Consider the following 19981-nt stretch of genomic DNA (forward strand, 5'->3'; position numbering starts at 1 on the left):
CTTTGCGTTGCTTAAAAAATCTGACTTACGGTTTGCATCGCTCACGTTACATGGTGCAAGAGAAACGCACACTGTGTCATAAATATGGACATGAGTCTTTATTAGTTCAGGCTATGGGTGGGTGTTAATGATGGGACACTATTGAGAGTGCGGCAGAGGAGGTTAAAGGCAGTGTAAGTATCTTACAATTCATTTTAGTGGGTTCAAAAAGGTGTTTAGAGTGAACACATATCCAATCTTTGCTCTCTGTGAGGATCGCATAGATCACTGGTCACATATGTGCTAACTGCCAAAATATTAAAAACGGCAAGAAAAATAGATTGCTGTGCCTAAAGGTGGGGGGTGAGAGTGCTTGTGGGCGAAAGAACTCATGTTGAAGCAGAGATGGTGTAAACATGTTCTTTGCAGGATACAGTGAAAACAGAGTGATAAATTGAAAAGAAATTATGTGTGAGATTTGTAGATGGAAAATTTGTAAGACATTGTGCTATTAGTTAGAAGGGCTGATAACACACTTAACACTTCAACTTCCAAGGCTTTTACCCCCAGTGCTGAACACTGTTTGACTGTTTGATTTAGTTTGCGCTTAGGCCTTCATAAATTTTTTCCACTTGTATCATTGCCAAATTTATGTCCTATTTTTTTTTAACATCATGAGGATTGTAAAGGTACCCAGAGGCTGTGGATTCTTCAGGAGGGGACTGAGAAAATAGGCAAAACATATTGGGTTTTTAGGAAAAATAGCAGAAAGGTGTCCCAGATAAATGTGTCTGATTTTTTTCTCCTAAAAATGGCATCAACAAACGGTTTGCTGCGCTATAGTCACTACTTTCCTAGCATTTAGTAACATGCAGATCCAAATAAAAAAGCTATTTTTTAACACAGTGTTTGAATTTTTCAAAGAGGTAGTCCTTTTTTCCAATTTTCTAAGCCCTCAACCTACTTCCAGTTTGTGGTGGGAACCAGTGTGAAACTCATGCGTGATCTGGGAAATCTATAGGTTTCTGGAAATTAGACACAATTCCAAATTCAGCGAAGGCCCGTATGTGTAGATTACTCAAGGGATTCCAAAGAAAACTGTTGAAATAAAGAAATATTGAAAATTAGTAAGACAAAACAGTCATTTGTTACAATGTTTTCATCTGTAACTTTTTGTCACAATGGTCGAATTACAAAAGCAATATAACATTACATGATATATAGGTTTGTAGGTTGCCCAAGACCCAAGAGTACCCAGCACCAACAACTGAGATGCACTTTACAATGGTTTTTCATTGTGTACCAAGCATAGACCAACTCATTTGGTGAAATATGTAGAGTGAAAATGGGTATCAAGCAAACATATACATTTAGAAATGAACATCAGCCACAGAGTTTAGCAGCAGTGGTTATTTGTACATCTATGGATTTGTGGGTACCCATACTAGCATGTGATTTAGAGCATTTTTAAAAAGTGTGGGGCATATTATGAAGAACGGCGTTAAAAATTATTGCCAGTTTAGCGGCAGAAAACTGCAGCTAAAGCGGCGATAATGGACTTGATAATATGCTCTGGAGAATTCCCATAGAAGTCCATGTTCTGGTGTTAACATGGGCTTCTATTTGAATTCTCCAGGGCATATTATCAAGCCTGTTACTGCCGCTTTAGCTGTAGTTTTCTGCCGCTAAACCGGCGATAATTTTAACACCGTTCTTGATAATATGCCCCTGTCTTCTTTCTTACAGACTGGCTTACAGTTGGAAATCACAAATGTAGAAAAACACAGTTGGAATAAAATATGTTCTACTATTATCTGTTCTCACATGTCTTCCATTTAAAATGTCACTTCATTTTTGTGGCTAGGCCTAGTGTGCATGACAGGAAAAAGGCGGAAACACAACATGGACACATCACATTTTTCTACTGAAAACTTACCCTTTATTGCAATGTTCATTGCTGTGGATTTTGGACCCTAGCTCAGCCGGCACCTAAAGAAACCTAGCAAACCTGTACATTTTTGAAACTAGACATCCAGGGAAATCAAGGATGGTGTGACTATACGTAAACCATTGCAAACCTTTGCTATAGTTGCTCTCATTTTCCTCATATATCTGCGAGGAAAGCTGCTGGAATCTGCGATAGCCACAACATTCTTATCTGAGCATTTCCACAAGCCCCATGATAAAAATGGTACCTCATGTATGTGGGAAGGCTTACTGCCAGCAACAGAAAATGGTCCAAAAAGTATCATGGACACATCACATTTTTCCACTGAATACAGACCCCTTTTTTGCAATGTTAATAGCTGTAGATTTTGGGTCCTAATTCAGCAAGCATCTAGAGAAACCTGGAAAATCTGTGCATTTTAGAAAACCAAACACCTAGGGAAATCTATAGTGGGGTGACTTGCATAGCTTTCACCAGTTTTATATAGCCAAATAACCTTGCAAATCTCAGACTTTCACAAAACACACATCTTCCACACATTTCTGTGACTGAAAGTTCTAGAATCTGTGTGGAGCTACAAACGTCCCAATACCTAGCATTCCCTTAAGTGTCCCAAACAAAATGGTACCTCACTTTTGAGGGTAGGCCTCGTGCCCGGAACAGGAAAAGGTCCAAAATGCTTACACATCACACTTTCCACTGAAAACTGGCTGTTTTTTGCAATGTCAGTTGCTGTGGATTTTAGTCCCTAGCTCAGCTGGCGGCCAGAGAAACTAAGCAAACCTTTACATTCTTTTTAAAGCTAGACAACTAGGGGAATCCAGGGTTAGGAAACTTGGACAGTTATCACCAGGTTTTGTTAACCAGAAGTCCTTTCAAACCTCAAACCTTGGCACAAACACACACATTCTACTCATATCTGTACAGGAATGTTCTGGAATCTGTTGGGATCCCCAAATTACCAGCCAATCAAAGTACCAACACCTTTCTCGATAACCACAGTTTCCCACTTGAGTAGGTGGATGAGGAGACCACTAAAGAAAAGGCCTTAAAGCGTACGTGGAGAGATCAGCAATAGAGGTAGCTGCGGTGTTAGGGGCCATGTTGGGCTGCCACCTGTGAAAACGTACCAACCATAGACATTTATGTAAAGTAGACAACCAGAGGATTCTACTGAGGTGTGATTTGTGTGAATCCCAAGAGGTTGTCTTAAATACAATACCATGCAAACCTCAAACGTCAGCTAAAATCATGCATGTTCCACATATTTCTTTGATGGAAACTTCTGGAATTAGGAGGGACACACAAAATTCCTACCATCCAGCGTTCTTCCACTTTTCCAGATAAAAATTCTGTCTCATTTGTGTGACTGAGCCTAGTCCCTATGGCAGTAATGGATCAAACCAAGGTCAATAGGAGTAACACTGAGGGACTTCCATTGACCATTAGTTGATCAGTTCCTGTCGTGGTCACTAGGCCCAGCCACATAAGTAGGGTTGCATTCTTATTGGCCAAGTGGGGGGAATACTAGGTGGTGAGAATTTCCTGAATCTTTTTATATTCCAGAAGATAACATCATAAAAGGCAAAGAAAATGTATGACTTTACATCAAGTTTAAGTTTTGCAGGGTATAACAGGTAAAAAACATCCTGGAGCCCACACTATGCATACCACCCAGGACCTCCTACCCCGGTGTTTAGTTTTCAGAAATGTATGGATTTGCTTGGTTTCTCTAGGTTGTGGTCAAGCCTGGGCCCAGTTAATGCAGGTACCCCCATTATCAAATCAGGGCATTTTTTTTACAGGAAATGTTGATGTCTCCACATTACGTTTTGGAGATTTTCCTCCTGTGGACGCTAGACTCACCCATACAAAAAGAGTAGTGTTTTTATTGGAACAGGTAGGGGAATACTGGGCAGTAGCAATTTTGTGTATCCCTGTGTATTCCCAAAGTTTACAACACTGAAATGCAAGCAAAATGTGTGATCTTAGGTAGATTTTAAGGTATTCTGAGCATTATGGGTAAGAAAACATCATGGGATCCATGCAAAGCATACCACCCTGAACTCTCCTCAATGTTTAGTTTCCAAATTGTCTGGGTCTGGTAGTTTTCCCAGGCGGTGGCCTACCCAAGTGCAAAATTTGAAGCCAAATGATTGGAACTTAGCTTGACTATCCTGGCACATTTGTAAAAATAATACCCAAAAGAATCAAATGTCCTTGTACTTGCCATTGGGATGAGATGTTTTAATCCGCAAAGGAGCAGAAAGACTGTTGAGGCTTAGGAGTGAGAGTGGGGCCTGACATAGGGATGGGCCAGACTCACTCCATTATTTGCTAAAAAAAACATAGCTCTACCATCCTGTGAGTTTTCTGCCTCCCAGGGGCAAACTGAAGACACACTCTGTTTCTGCCCTCTGGGGATGCTAAAATACTGGTTTGTCTCTTTTGAGGGTGGGCATATGGTTTAATGTCAGAGTGTGACACCCGCATTTCTTTCATTTGACCCATGTGGAAAATACCTGGTGTCTAGTGGGCTTTCTACCCACTGTGGGGCAAATTTGGGGCAACCGCCCCAATTGGGACAAGCATCTTATCTGCCCCCGGGGTATAGAAAGATACTATTGCCCCTTAAGGGGCGAGGTACGACTCAACGCCAGGGCAGGACAGGCCCCTGGGTTTCTTTGTTTTGTCACCATTTTTAAATCCATGATGTTTAGTGGACTTTCAGCCTCTCACAGGGGAAAACTGGGACAATCCCACTGCCAGCCCATGTGAGGGGCAGAAAGACTGAGTTGTCTCTTTTGGGGCAGGGTGTGGCTAATGCAGGAGTGCAACTGATGCACTCCTTTCTTTTGCCCAACATGCAAAGTGTGTGGTGTCTAGTGGGTTCCCCCCCTGTGGAGGCAACCTTCCCTATTAATACAAACATCATGTCTGCCCCTGGGGGGGGACAGAAATACACTATTACCCTTTCTGGGGTTGGGGGTATGGCTTGATACCAGTGAAAGCTGCCCATTCCTTTTATTTGTTTTGGCACCAATTTGAGTTCTGTGGTGTCTAGTGGGATTTCTGCCCCCTCCCACAGGGGCAAAATGGGGACAAAAGTCCTGTCTGCCCCTGGGGAGGGCAGAAAGAATGGGATGCCTTTTTTGGTGTCTGTGGCCAATGCCAGAGTGCTACACCTGCAAACCTTTCTTTTGCCACAAATGCAATTTCCATGATGTCTAGTGTGTTTTCACCTCTGTCAGTCAGAAGGTTTTGGGCTACCACCCAAATAGGAAAAAACGTCCTTTCTGCCCCCAGGGGGGCAGAAAGACACTATTGTTCCTTCTGGAGTGCAGGTATCACTTTATGTCAAGGTAGAACCCCCTATCTTTTGTTTGTTTTGGCACAATTTTGAATTATCTGGTGTCCAGTGAGCTTTTTCCCCACAGGAGAACATGGGGCAAACCTCCTGCCTGGGTCGGGCGGGAACCAAAAAGACTGGTTTATCCCGTTTTGTGAAGGTGTGGCCAATGCCACAGTGTAATGTCTGTGTTCCTTTCTTTTTACCCAAATACTGAATCCCTGGTGTCTAGTGGAGTTTATACTGATTCAGTGTGAATACCTCTATCCATCCCCAGGGAGCAAACAACCTATTGGACCGCAGGTGTGCCCGCCTCCCACAAAACCCATCATAAATGCAGACCCTTGTGTCTTGTAGGCTTTCTGCCCCCTCCCCCCAGGGGAGATTGGGGGTAATTACCCCCATCTTCTCTCCAGCAGTGGCAGAAAGACTGTCTGAGCCCTTTTCGGTTAGGGGCATGACCACGGCTGGCAGGCCCACTTCTATGTTTTTTTGTTTTTTCCTCTGGTGTCTAGTGGGATTCTGCCCCACCAGGGTATCAGATTGAGGGCAATTACCTAATCCACCACGGGGGCAGAAAGACTGCCGTAATCCCATTGCGACTCTTACTTGTCCTTGGTCTATTTTAGCAAACTCATTTAGGCTTTGTTGAGAGCACATTTTCAAATGTTGGGTTTATATGCTTCTCACATAATTCATTCTCTTGTATAGGGAACTCCAGGATGCCCTAGGATGCATCCCAACATTGCCCTATAGGGTTAATTCGCTCTTGGATTGATTCCCATTCTACCTTTGTTCTAGGCAATTTCACTCTATTCAGAGCAATAATTGCACATTTTATTTCTAGATAGTGGGTGCTCGTGCCCCATCCTGAAGATAACCTCATATTGCCAGAGGTCAAAATGCCATCGACAATAGACGTTTATAGACTCTACTCCCCCAATTGTAATAATAGCGACAATAAGACATTTGTCTTTGTATGTGTGATGCACTGTTGATTCTCATATCACATATCACTGCTCTCCTTTTTCTCTCGTGTGTGAGCACTGGATCTCTTACCAAAAAAGCATATTAATGATATAAATAATGCATTTTTGGAATACATTGTTTTACAGTATTTACTACCTGCTTCTCCTTTTTTTCACAAGATATTTTTGTCTTGCCTTGGATACAACTTAATGTGTCTTGAATTAATGGAGACATTTTGTTCTTTTGAATTGAATATTATCCTAGTGAACCATTTCTTACCAATACTTTACGGGTTGGGGACACAGCCTTGCCCATTGTAGACAACCCCCACCCCCATATATTTATTAAAAATGTACTGCCCCCTGGGGCAGCAAATTGGGGATAATCACATCCATCCATCACATAGGGGCAGCATCAAGACTGAAATGTATGCAGGGTGGGGGTAGCACAAGCCATTGCCCAAGGGGCCACTCTCCCAAAATCCGATGTGTGAAATAGATGGATCCCTGCTTTCGGATCTCTCTCCTGTGGTGATATCCAAGCAGGGATCAAGTGGACAGATATACCACTGGAAAGGGGAGATTATTCCCTTCCAAATGATACCACTTCCAAAGCAATCAGTGCTCAAGGGGCAGATATATGTCCCATTGAGCATAGATGCAGTGAAATTAAATAAAAAAGGCCCATCTGCTCGTTTTACTGTCACTTGTCATGGAATGATGTCAGCATGATATCAGCATGCCCTGTGTACTGACCGTCATTACAAAACAAAAAGAACAAACTCAGGCTGCTCTGAAAGCCCGTCCCAAACAGACCAAGCTATATTTAAAAAAAAGGAAGCCCTCTTGTGCAAAATCTCAGATGGTCCAATGCAACCCTGACCAGTTTTGGGCAATGGCCAACAACTACACTAGGGGGGGAAGTGCGGCCAGTGTCCATTGGTTGATGGTCTCATTTAATGGGTTAAGTAATAAACACATCCTTATCAGGGTGAGCCACTAAAGTCACTAAATTAAGCTGAGCTCATACTTCTAATAGCTATGGCACAGAGCAGACTGGCTTAGCTTATGTAAAATATGTATGCAGTATCCAAACACAAATAAAGTCAAAACACTACACAAGGAAAATCCCAAACCAATTTAGGAAAATAGAGTTATTTTTTATCTATAAAATCCCACTAAAGATATGAATTTTCAAAGTTTTAATTAAAAATAGTGTCAAAAAGTGTCAAGCATCAACCGTGGTCAGCTGGTCGCTGTAGACTTAGGCTAGTCACAATTTGAGACTGAATGCCAAGGAACGTTGGTCGGAATCAGGGACTAGGTTCGACCTGGTCATAGGATATACCTTAGGAATTATGCCCAAAAGTTGAAGCCAAAGTCTTTAGCAGAGCAAGGCAGCAGGCTGTAGCTGAGCAGGGCTCTTGGTGGTCATATTGCCGTTGGATGTGGTCTCTTTGAAGCTTCTGGTTTTGGCAGGAAAGCTCAGAGTAAGAGAAATGTTAATCTCTTGCCCAGATATGGTCCCCCGCCTGCAGGATACCTTTGGCGCCTGTGCCTGGTCAAGATTTCTTCAGTTGCACTTTGTCACTTTTTTGCAACTCAGACTCCTCTAGTATGGCAAGGCTGTAGGCTGTAGCCAAAGAGGACTCCAGGGCTTAATACTGTCTCTGTGAGGTCCTTCTGTGTGGCATTGCAAAAAAGCTCTGAGCAGGAAAAACTTTGAACTTTAGCCCAACTGCAATGCACCTTAGTGGGATCGGCTTGGCTGGTTTTTCCCCTTGCTCCAGGATCCTTTGGAGCCAAAAGGTTTATAATTCCAAGGTGTTCAGGGCAGTAGGAGTAGTCTATTCAGACATAGCCCAGGGCCCTTAGGAACAGAACACTGGGGTCAGGACTCACTGCAGCAGACACTACCAGCAGGTTTCAGGGCAGGTCCAGTTGGAAGGAATGAGTTGGTAATCTTCAAGCTAGGCCTCTTGCAGCTTGTTGTGGCCCGTAGCTTCCCAGGAGGCCAACCTTATGACCTTTGGAGTCCACTTATTCGTACTTGGTACCAGGAGGAACACGTCAGTCCTTTTGCGGTTTCTCTTAGATCTAATTTTAGGTTCAGTCCTCTATGATCTTCTTCAGGTTAGCAGTGTTCTGTGGAGGGTACTGGGATGTCACATTGATACTGCCACCAGCTTGTGGGTGGGGGTGTCCCCTAGCTCCTCCCTAACTGGCGTGATATATGTTTCCAGGCGTTACTCTACACATTTGCATATTTCATGTGTCTTTTATTGCAAACCATCCCATAGTGACCCTTTCTGCCTAAATCAAAAATAGTGAAATTCTTCTCCCCTCATGTAGAGCCTGTGTGCCTAACCCTGAAGTATAGCCAGTGAAATTAGCAACCCTCTTCTGTGGTCACTCCAAATGAGTTCTGGGTGCAGCTCCCTTCCTACTGGGATTGATGTCCACCTGAAAGGGCCTATCCAGGTGTTCTCTGGCATCCGCCTGTGACAGTGGTGGTCCTTTTGAAGTCAATTAATATCTGGGCTCTTCCAAAATGGTCATCCTGTCAGAGGAACAAAAACACAGCCCCACACCGGGCCTTTGATTCTGATCTGGAAACTGTTTTCACACCTCATTCAGGGCCTGATCACTCAGAGGGTGGCAGCTGGACAGGCTTTATGGAAGTGAAAGGTATCTTTCTAAAAGTACATTTTACTTAATATTTATAAAAAAATGTGAGAAAGGCTTCAGGTTGGTCCAGGCCCACTTCATGAAGCTGTGAGAGAAGAGGCCCAAGTCCATGCTCTGAAGCATATGTCTGTACAACAAAGTCTTTTTTTAAATCAAGATATGTCCTACTGCAGTGTTAAATACCTCTTGACACTCCTGTGTCTAGATCACATTCCTATGCTGCTTTTTCAAAGTCAGCTCAATCAGGTGGGCAACAGTGGTTCCTTGCGCCTTCACAAGCCTCCTTCAAGACCAGAAATACTTTCAGTTGGGTCTGTCTTGACAGGCTCCCAGGTGAGGATGGTCTGAATCTTAGGTTGGAGAGACTGGGTATGTCCTCCACCAACTTGGTGGCCCAAGTACACTATAGAGCACTGCCCGATCTGGCACATACTGGGCTTGATTCTCAAGCCTGACTGCTGCACGGTCTGAAGTATATCCTTCAGGTGAGTCAATTGTTCTTTCCAGTTGGAGCTGAAGACTGAAATATGCTCTCTCTGGGATAGCCATACATAACATCAGAAATAATTAACATTGACAACTTCTGTGAAAGCTAGAGAACGTCTACAAAGTACAAACATCATTGTCCAACAAAAAAACAGTCCAGCCCTCTTTGTGCCTGCTGGAGGAGGAAAGCATGACAGCCATTGCATTCATATGAGTATTACAAGTATAATGATACACCATGCACCAAATGCACAACTATAAACATATGGGTCCAAAATATCACTTCATTATGCACCTGCATAGGCACACCATCATTTAGATCATTTCCAAAGGATACTCCGAAAAAGAGATGGCAGCCCAAGCACTGCTCTTGCAGCTGTAGCATATTTTAAAAGCATTCTGGCCTTGGCCCATGGGCTATCACACATTTACCAAAGTAATTTAATGTACAATATTATCAGACTCTGAGGCTCAGAACATCCATTTCCAGAGAACATGATGAAAGTGAAGTTGTGTTCCATTGCTAGCTGACAGGCGTCATATTCTACATTCATTATCACATACTTCTTAAAGATTAGAGAGAGCATATGTTCCTCAAGCAGAACACATAGCACTTCATCGCGGTCCAAATAATGGGCTCTGCTGACCTCTTCATAGCCCATTTCTATCCCTGATTCATGGGTTCATGTAATGAGGCAGCTGAATAGTTGAATCCCACCAAGGCTGCAATCTGTGTACACGTTGTATTGTTTTCATTGTGAATAATGCCAAACTTGCTGCTTACTGCTCAGCACATTGACACCAAATGATTAATCTTTAGACATCTCAGGCATTATAGATCATAAGTAGGGAAACACAACCCCTGAGATATTTACTGACATAAAAGCCACCTTGGCAGTTCTTCTGGAGTAAAACTAGAACTGGCACATACTGAATAGTATACAGGTAAGGACACAGGTGCACAACCTGTACAATCCTAAGAGTACGTTATGAAGTAGATAGTGTTGCTGTATCAGGTGCTCGAAGGGTGGCTTCTTCCGTCTCAGACGTCAAATATCAATGAAACATGTGCTCCCAATAGGTCATCGGTTGAATCCCCTTTGGCTCTCAAACGAAGGTTCCTTCACATAAGGACTCCACAGTTCAATGATGTTTTCAAAATAATGTTTTGTTTTTATTCTTCAATATTGATTCGTGAAATTTTTCAATCATTTCATGTTTATAGGGTGATTCCTTTCATGATAATCCAACATTTATGCCAGCTCTAATGCATTTCGGGCATTACATAGCCCTTCCTCAGGAAGCATCACTGCAAACATAAGATTTAATCATAATAAATACAATAAATAACATATAGTGAAATATCATCATATCAAACATAATATTCCATAGATCCATGAATAGTGAATAGTGAGATAACACTGCGTGGTACCAAAGTGACATGTGTTCGTGAAAAGTGCACAGGTTACCGGCGCAATTTTAAAATTGGTGTGCAGAGAAACCTCTTACCGGGTTAGTAAATCCACTCGGTTTCAAGTCTGAAATCAGGTACTACAAGACGCCGAGTTGGCGTTCACGTATATAAAAGGCGGACGGATGCTCCATATTAAAGTCTTCCACATCACGTGGTGTCAACAGCATCACATGGTACGGAGCTAGAACGAAAATCAAAAACAGACTATACGGGAGTCAAACGCAAATGGAACTCCAGGGTGCAAGATAGAAATAAAGATAATAAAGATGATCACGACTGAAATAAGAAGAAAAATATAAAAATGGAATAATAAAAATAAAAATATGAAAAAATGAAAATGGAACCCGATGAACCTGGGCAAATAAACGAAAGTGTATGTGATGGCAGATCAGGGATATTATATGTGGATAGGCAAAATAAATATGCAGAATTAAATATGCAGTCAATTAGTGATGCGCTCGACCCACAGAGTCAAGTCGCTACTTTGGACTAGGAAAGTAGGCCCGTGGGGCTACCACTACTTAATGAATATGTACATCAACACATTAGTAAATTATAAATAACAGGCAAGTTCAATCCGGTCATTAAAACCATGTGGTTTGGTAGAGTTCAATTTTTGTATCCAAAACTTTTCTTTTTGAAGTAGAAGTTTGTTATTGTCTCTTCCCTCCAGTCAATATGTTCCAGAACCATGAATTTAAGTTGAGAGAAGTTATGGTGTACTTCAGTGAAGTGTAACGCCACTGAAGATTTAATATTATGAGTTCTAATGTTTGATTTGTGCTCCGTGATTCTGGTTTTTCTTTTTCTTTCGGTCTTGCCCACATAGACGTTACCGCAAGGACATTTTAGTGCGTAGATCACATTAGACGTGTCACATGTGGCTGTGACTTTTAATTTGTTGTTGAAGCCCTTCATAGGATGTGATATGACAGTTCCACTGATGATGTTAATACAATTACCACAGTTGTGGCATGGTCTGGTACCTTGGTATTTTTTGATTTCCACGTGTTATTGGTTCAGGATTTTGCCCAAATTTTTCCCCCTTGTATGAGCGAATCGTGGCGATGATGTAAAGATCCCTTTGAAATCTGGTATTAAATTGAGAACTGTCCAGTGTTTCCTGATAATCTTTTTGAAACATGTGCTCATGGTAGAACATTTGGATACAGCTACAACTCTGATGTTGTCTGCTTTTTGTTGGCTTCTCAACAAATCAGTTCTCCTTTTATTGAATGCTCGATCCTTTGCTTCGTTCACAATTTGCTCAGGATACCCTCTATCCAGAAATCTGTGACCCATTTCTTTCAATCTTTGTTCTACTTTCGAGCAGTCAGATGTTATTCTTTTTACTCTGATCATCTGGGAGAATGGAAGGTGTTTCTTGAGAGACATTTGGTGAAAGCTAGAGTAATGTAACATATTGTTACGATCCGTGGGTTTGCGATATACGTCTGTTGACAAGCCTTTATCTGTGAGTGTGACTACCACGTCCAAGAATGTTACTCTCTCGGCTGAGATTTCCAAGTGAGTTAAATGCGATCTTCCTTCTCATTGAGAGCAATGAGTGCCATCTTTAATGAGTCTGCCAAATTTTTCCAAATAATAAAAATGTCATCAATATATCGGACAAAAAGTTTAATGTTGTCATGCCACTCCTTTTGTGAAAAGATTTACCGTTCTTCATACTCCTTCATGAAAATGTTGGCGTACGCCATCGCCGCGCAATTGCCCTTGGAAGTACCCACAAGCTGTTGATACCAATCTTCCTTGTGCTTGAAGTAACTTTGATACAGGGTAAATATCATAAGTTCCATGAGAAATGTTTGCATTGCTAGATCTTGGTTGGAGTTAACGAGTGCTTGCTATACTGCTTCAATTCCAGAAGAATGTGGGATTGATCTGTATAATGATTTTATATAAGCTGGACAGAGTATCAGATTTTCATTAGGTTCCAAAGTTACTGTTTGAAGCTTTAGTAAAAAATCGGTAGTGTCCTTTATGTAAGTTTTCATATTCTTCACTGTGGGTTGTAGATATTTGTCAAGAAATTGGCCGACAGTTTCATGTAAGCTGTCACATGTTGAGACGATTGGTCTCATGGGCGGGTCTACTGCATTTTTATGTATCTTCGGAATCATAACAAGGACCGGACTCCTTGGATTGGATTTTATGAGGAATTTTTTTTTCCGTTCATTGATAGTACCTGCTTCATAAGCCTTAGTTATGATATTATTTAATGCTGCTGCATATCCTGATGTGGGATTCCCCTCCAACTTCATATAGGTGTCCATGTCTGATAGATGTTCCTCAACTTTGCTTTCGTACATTGATCTATTCATGATGACTAGGGCTCCTCCCTTGTCCTCCTTTACACATTTGATTTCATTGTTGTTTGCCAATTTCCTCAACGTGTCCATGTCCTTTTGTGTGATATTCTTTCTGCTTTTACGTTTGAAATTCAATTTGCTGAGGTCCTGTTTTACTAATTTTTCAAACAAGTCCAATGTTTTGTGACTAACAGGTGCTTGGAATGTACTGCCGGGTCTCAATCCCATTAGCTGATCCGGGCCTGTATCTTCTTTGCTAGGTAAGATATTATCAAAGAAGTGCCTCAATCTCAGCTTCCTCATAAGCTTAAAGAAGCTTACTTCCAGTTCCAATGGATCGGTATCAGGAACAAACGAGGTTCCTCTTTGTAACAAAGTCTTTTCAGCAGATGTCAAATTGTAGCTAGAAATGTTGATCACTAGTTGTCTTTCATTACTACTTTTTTCTTCTGATCCTTCTTCGGTTCCATGGTACTCCTGGTATTGGGATGTTCCTTTTCTTTCATTCAAGAGTGATACCCTCGATTATAAGTTGGGAGAGGTCTACACCTGGGCGGAGGTTTATGCCCAGAGAAGAAAGAACGGTCCCTATATTCAATACACTGATACGTCGTCATCAGGTAGCGATACCTCAAACAGACCACAACTCGGTAGAACATATGCCGTACCATCAGTGCATACTACACCACAAACTGAGGAACTGTGGAGTCCTTATGTGAAGGAACCTTCGTTTCAGTGCCAAAGGGGATGCAACCGATGACCTATTGGGAGCACATACTGAATAGTGAAATATGGCATTTTGAAACACCTCTGCTCCTCATCCACAAATATTAGGAAGGTAGCTCATCATGTAGAAGCACATTTCCATAATGATGGTCTTATGATCTTTACACTGTTATGAGTTCCACAAATTGTGCTGACATCAGTTGAGTCTTGAACAGCATCCAGTACCTCAGAGTAATATATTATAAACCCTAAATGAAGAGCTCACAGATATCACTGTACATATCCAGAGCATCATCTGTGCTGACTAAATGATGGAAACCAATATGCCAGTCATTCTTTGGCTAACCCTCTCTCTATGTCGTGGAAGCTGGCGAACCCCTCATGATCCGCTCCTAGGATGCCAACCTCCTCCATACACATGCATGTCACAATGCCTTTCCTTCCAGGTCACACCGCAGAGATGTGGGGACAGCGAAGCATGCTGGCCCAATAGCTGCTGGCATGGGACTGGGGCCGCCGTGCTAGTCCCAGGATTTGGGTGGCCTAAATTAAGGTATTGGGATAGCAGCAGCCATGGGGGCCACAGAGAGCAGCAGTCAGCTCACAGATAGTGCCTCAAGGCCTAAAACTGAGAAATTTCAGTCAGTCCATAAAGTCTTAATTTCGATTTTCAAATTCATAAAAGACAGAGTACATCAATGATTTAAAAAGCTTGGGATATAATATACATTCTACAATCGTCCAGGCTTATGTAAAACCACAAATATATTTACATATGAGTTAAGAACATTGTTACATAAAGTGGCAAAGTTGTAAATACAAAAAATAAAAACACATTTAAAAGGCACATAAAAATGAATATACATACAAACATGAATACCGTAACAGGACAGTTGTTTCCTTTTATCTGCCTATAATATGGGGACCAGATTTAGGCTAAGGGCCAACAATTGATTGTCTCTTAAATAACAAAATCTAGGGGTCTAGACAGATATGTTATCAGCAAGCCCAATCCGTATTGTCTCAACCCTCAAGAGTAGAAATGACAAGATTAATGTACCCTCATCTTGTTGGCACAGTTGACCCACATCCAACTTAAAAATGTTGCCACTGCTACTACAATGGAACCTTTGGTGTTTGTCCTTAAGATCCTTAGGGCCTCCAGAGCAAATCTTGTGGCCAGATTCATACAAATAGGTTTAAGCCATTTGGTCGTAGGTGGATTATAGGCTGGGCATACAAACAAAATATGCGCTATTGTCTCAATTTGGGCTGGACATGAAATGCATTTGTCATCCGTTAGCGGGTGCCATCTACTAGTAAGAGCTCTTATAGGGAGTGAGCCCACCCTGAACTGGTGATACAGTTTCCTGTTTGTTGGCCTGGTGATGAGGTCCCAATAGGTTTCAAACTTGGTCTCATGCTTGAGCTCCTAGAATTCTCTAGTCAGGGTGGGCCTCATAATAGAAGAGAACCACTTGGTTTTGACCATATTCCAGTACACAGCCTTGAAGTTCTTTTTAGATGGAAATACATTAGCAGCTGGGTTCTCCCACAGGGAACCCATCCCCATATTAGCCAAGGTGGTTTTGATGTTATTAACCCCCAAACTTCGAGGAGGTCTTTAGCATTCAGAGAAAGCACAGGTGTAGTCCAGAGCCTTCTCCAAAATGCTATAGGTCTGAAGCGTGCCATGTCCTCTATGCTGTAGAAACCCAAATCAAGACAAAGAGACGTAAGTGGAGTGGATTGCGGGAGGCTTAATATTGCTCTAACAAATTTGTTTTGGGCTAATACCAGGGATATTAACTCCCCAAAGCCCCAAAGTTCAGCAACATATAATATTGAGGTACTGATTTTAGAGTTGTAAATCTTAAGGGCGGGGACAATGGTTTTCGTCAGGGAAAGCCTCTGCTCTTTTATCAATACACCAGCTAATTGTGCGTGTTTTAAGGCCAGCATATCAATCTGGGGCCTCCAGTTTAGTTTCCTACCTAGTGTTATACCCAGATAGGTAAAAACATCAATCTGTTCCAAGGGGACGTTATTCATATACACTCTCCTGGTTATGGATTTGGATTTGTGAGGCACCATAAACTAATTCATGGTTGTGGCAGAACACCTCAAGACCATGCAGAGCTGCCTGCAGGTCCTGTCGAGTCTTAAATATTATCAAGGTGTTGTCCGCGAACATGCGCAGGGGTATCTTCATGCAGGCTAACACTGGAGCATCTGTGGGATGGGTAGAAAAATACTGAACAACCCTGTTTATAAACAAAGAAAATAGGGTTGGGGCTAGAACACACCCCTGGTGATCCCCCTTAGAAACCGGAAACCTCTCAGTAACATTTCCCTGCTTTCCCCAGCAGACCTGTGCATAGTTTGAATCAAGTAGTTTTACTAAAATAGCCAACAGTTCCGATGGCCTTCCCATGTCCACAAAGGCACTCCACATTTTCGTAGATTGCACCCCCTCCAATGATGACCATCCGCCAGTAGATGAGCACAAACCTAAAAACCTGTTCTAAGGTGCTTGTGTGTGGTGGAAACCCCGCCTAAAGAGGTGTCAGGTTGTCTGTCTCGTCTATCCAGGCCTGCATTCTGCCAAGAACTAGCCTGGCAACAATCTTCTGGATGGAGTCGATAAGGTTGATTGGCCGGTAGTTACCTGGCAGAGAGCAGTCACCCTTTTTATATATAGGTAGGATTTTGGCACCTAACCAAGTGTCTGGAATGGAAGCACCATTAGCTTTAGCTTTGGCCAATAACTTTATATAAGGTACCCATTGGTCTTTATCGTATTCAAACAAATCTACTGGTATACAGTCGGGGCCTGGGGCCCACCTCTCGGAATAGATTTTAGCACTAATTCGACCTCTAAACCGGTGAGGCACAGGGTATTAGTTGAGATAGGCCATAGGGGTATATACTGACTGCCATTGGTGACAGTGAACTGAGCCTCATAATGTAGAACCCATTGTTATGGGGCAACATAATTAATAGGTGTCTGATTTAATTCTCCACTGCCTGATTTAACAAGCTTCCAGAATTGGATCATATTTTTCTCCTTACTGGCTGAGACCAAAACTTGCCACCGGTTCTCACCCCATTCCTTCTTTGCTGGTTGCTGGGCTTTTTTATACCTTACTCTAGCCTTTTTAATATCGCCCACTACTTTGGATATAATAGCCCTGGATAAAATCTTGTAGGCCTGTCTACAAGAACTATTGTACCAAGAAGCCGCCTTAGCGCAAAAGTTTTTCCTTGGTTTGCTACTTTTAATAAAAAAATGTTTCAGTTGCTTGAACAGGTCATTGTTAACCTGGGGGATAATAGAATTATTGTCCTTCTGGGAATTACAGTTAAGAAGGGTGGTAGTCGAACAAGCAACCAGTTCCTTCATGTGTTCAAGAGCACCCTCATTTTCAATGATCCTAGCCTATTAAACTCTCCTCACATCATTAGTGACCATGGGCTCTGCAGTTACGTATTCAATTTCCCTATTATTTGGGGTTAAAAAAAACAAAGCTTGCAGTTGTAATACCAACAGGTTATGGTCGCTTTCGGTCTGCTCCTGCACCTTCATATCAAAGAGGGATGCCCAGAATTCTACATTGAGAAAGATGTAGTCTATGTGGCTGCTACTAAGACCCTTATCGAAAGTATGGGCACCTTTCCTATCCAAATGCGTCCGCCTGTTGACTGCCCTCAATCCCCTTTCCAGACACAGGCCTTTTAACTGTAGTGCAGCCTCTGTCTAGTTTTTAATGGCACATAGTTCTAATTGCGGAATGTTCCACTGTGCCTCCTCCTCTGCACTAAGGTTTCCGTCATCATGGTCCAGAGGCTCAAGGTAACAATTTAAGTCGCCTGCGATTATCAAATTACAACTGCCCCTTGAACTTTCCAAATAGCTCAAGGGCGGTATCCACACTTGATCCCCTTTCATCCGGCTGCCGTCTTGCATAAACATTGACAATCAAAACATCAGGTCCATGCTCCATAATGATCCATATGGCCATGATGTCCGGACTATCGATGAATAATTTCTTCACCGAAATGCCCGCTTGCTGTCTGACCCAACAGGTAAACCCGCCTATAGGTCTCCCTCTCTGCCCTCCTAGAGCAGCCTTTGAAAAATTGATAAAGCCAGAGTGGTAGATTTTATCCAATGACCATGTCTCCTGGAATATCCAGACATCATGACTATCAATATATGTTGACCACTCAGTTGAGGTGGTTTTGGAAGGGATCTATGACAGAATTTCGACAGACAGAATTTCGACCTACACAAATATCGGCGTAATTATATCGATAACTAGAATATCGACGCCCTATGTACAACATGGTAAGTACCAAAATATCGAAAAAATAATATCGATGTTAAAAATATCGTTGTCAAATATATCGTTTTTTTGGGGGTTTAAAATAACATGAAAAATACTGTAAATAATACTTAAAAATTACTTAAACATATTTAAATATATTTAATATTGGTAAAAAAAATAATAATACATATTTAATAAAAAAAATAATATTAACAAATCATATATAATATATACTTACTTAACAATAATTACTATTCCCACTCCAGTGGGTGCAACAGTAGAGAAAACTGACCCTGAACCCAAAAAATATCCCTTAACCCAAGAACTGAAAACTGACCCTGAACCCTAAAAATACCCCTTTACCCAAAAACCCAAAACTGACCCTGAACCCTAAAAATACCCCTTTACCCAAAAACTGAAAACTGACCCTGAACCCAAAAAATACCCCTTTACCCAAGAACTGAAAACTGACCCTGAACCCTAAAAATACCCCTTTACCCAAAAACTGAAAACTGACCCTGAACCCTAAAAATACCCCTTTACCCAAAAACTGAAAACTGACCCTGAACCCTAAAAATACCCCTTTACCCAAAAAACCAAAACTGACTCTGAACCCTAAAAATACCGCTTTACCCAAAAACACAAAACTGACCCTGAACCCTAAAAATACTCCCTTACCCAAAATTATTTAATATTACAATTAAATTACTTCCCACCCTATTCCCCTATAAACCCACAACCCGCTCCAGTAGTAAAACATATAATTTAGTTAAAAATATACATAAATTATCAATTAATTATTCAATTATTCAATTAAAATAAATCATTGCCAATTTATATTTAATTGCAAAATAAATTAATCATTAAAAAATAATTATTTAATTACAAATAAATTACTTCCCACCCTATTCCCCTATAAACCCACAACCCGCTCCAGTAGTAAAACATATAATTTACTTAAAAATATACATAAATTATCAATTGATTAATCAATTAATCAATTAAAATAATTCATTGCCAATTAATATTTAATTACAAAATAAATTAATCATTAAAAAATAATTATTTAATTACAAATAAATTACTTCCCACCCTATTCCCCTAAAAACCCACAACCCGCTCTGGTAGTAAAACATATAATTTACTTTTATATATATTTTTTTAATAAAAACATATTAAACACATATAACAATTAATTTAAATACTTAACTAAAATTTCTAACACATATTAGTAAATCGAAATTACTTACATCGATATATATGCTATCGATATAAGTAATTTCGATATTACTTACCTTAGGGTCGATATTCTTGCCATCGATATTCTGGACATCGATATTCTGTCCCTTCGATATTAGCAACTCGATATAAGTGTAAGTCGAAATTAAAGATTCAATATTTTGACTGTGTACCTTTTGGAAGATAGACCTGCGATGTTCCAGGAGGCTATAGACATATGTGTTTTTAAGCGCCCTTGGTTTGCCTTACTGATATTTGCTTGGGAATTAGATCCATAATCATTTTCCACAGTTACCAGACTGGGAATACTGGATGAAGTGTAAGATCTTGCGAAAAGTGTGTGAGGTGGAATATTCTCACCCGCCCCAATTTTTAGTTTCATCTGGGTTTGGCGCTCACCCCCTGCAATATCAGAACTATTGGCATGTATAACCTTCCAGCCAGCCATTGGTTCAGATGTTACAGC

The 19981-nt window shown here is 41.2% G+C and overlaps 1 protein-coding gene across 1 annotated transcript in view; it reads left to right on the forward strand.

The window, feature by feature from the left end:
* Positions 1-19981, forward strand: part of LOC147732603 (uncharacterized) — a 76965-nt gene that overhangs the window by 45549 nt on the left and 11435 nt on the right. The gene's annotated exons all lie outside the window — the stretch shown is intronic.

This window comes from Lissotriton vulgaris, chromosome 2_1, assembly GCF_964263255.1.
Source record: "Lissotriton vulgaris chromosome 2_1, aLisVul1.2, whole genome shotgun sequence".
Taxonomy (NCBI): domain Eukaryota; kingdom Metazoa; phylum Chordata; class Amphibia; order Caudata; family Salamandridae; genus Lissotriton; species Lissotriton vulgaris.